The following is a 572-nucleotide window of genomic DNA, read 5'->3' on the forward strand; positions in this document are numbered from 1 at the left end:
CAAGATGCATACATAAACACAATTTACCTATTGTCAACAATCCACCGATTTGCAAAGCTCTAGAAAGATGTTTCCCAATGTACCTATTTGCAGGCTCCTTGCTGTCTCATACAGAAAGCCTGATGCAATAAATGTAGTGTTATTTCTTAGCCACCAGTTAAACTACTTGGCGATACAGAAAGTAAAGAGAAGTTTACATAATATAATTTCAGGAAGTACATTCCAACAGATCTAAGGCATGGTTTTTCAATCAGGTTGCTTGGGGTTCCCTGAGTAATGAAGAGCTTCTGACTCCCAGTAACCACTAAAATCAATCATTTTTTTTTAGCTGGTTGTTGGGGGGGGGGGGTGCAGATTTCCCACTAGTTGACAATGTGAGAGTGTCCCTTTCCCACTCACCATTAATATAAAGGGTTCTTCTACCACTGGCCACCAATGCATGGGACCACTACACCAACTGCCAATATAAGAAGGCACTTTTCGATGGACTACCAATGTAAGGCGCACTACAATTTTCAGCCTTGGTGATTCTTTTCTGGCCATTATTTGTTTCACGAGTGCTACTGAAACAT

Source organism: Pelophylax lessonae (genome assembly GCF_965119305.1).
Source record: "Pelophylax lessonae genome assembly, chromosome: 1".
In the NCBI taxonomy this organism is placed as follows: domain Eukaryota; kingdom Metazoa; phylum Chordata; class Amphibia; order Anura; family Ranidae; genus Pelophylax; species Pelophylax lessonae.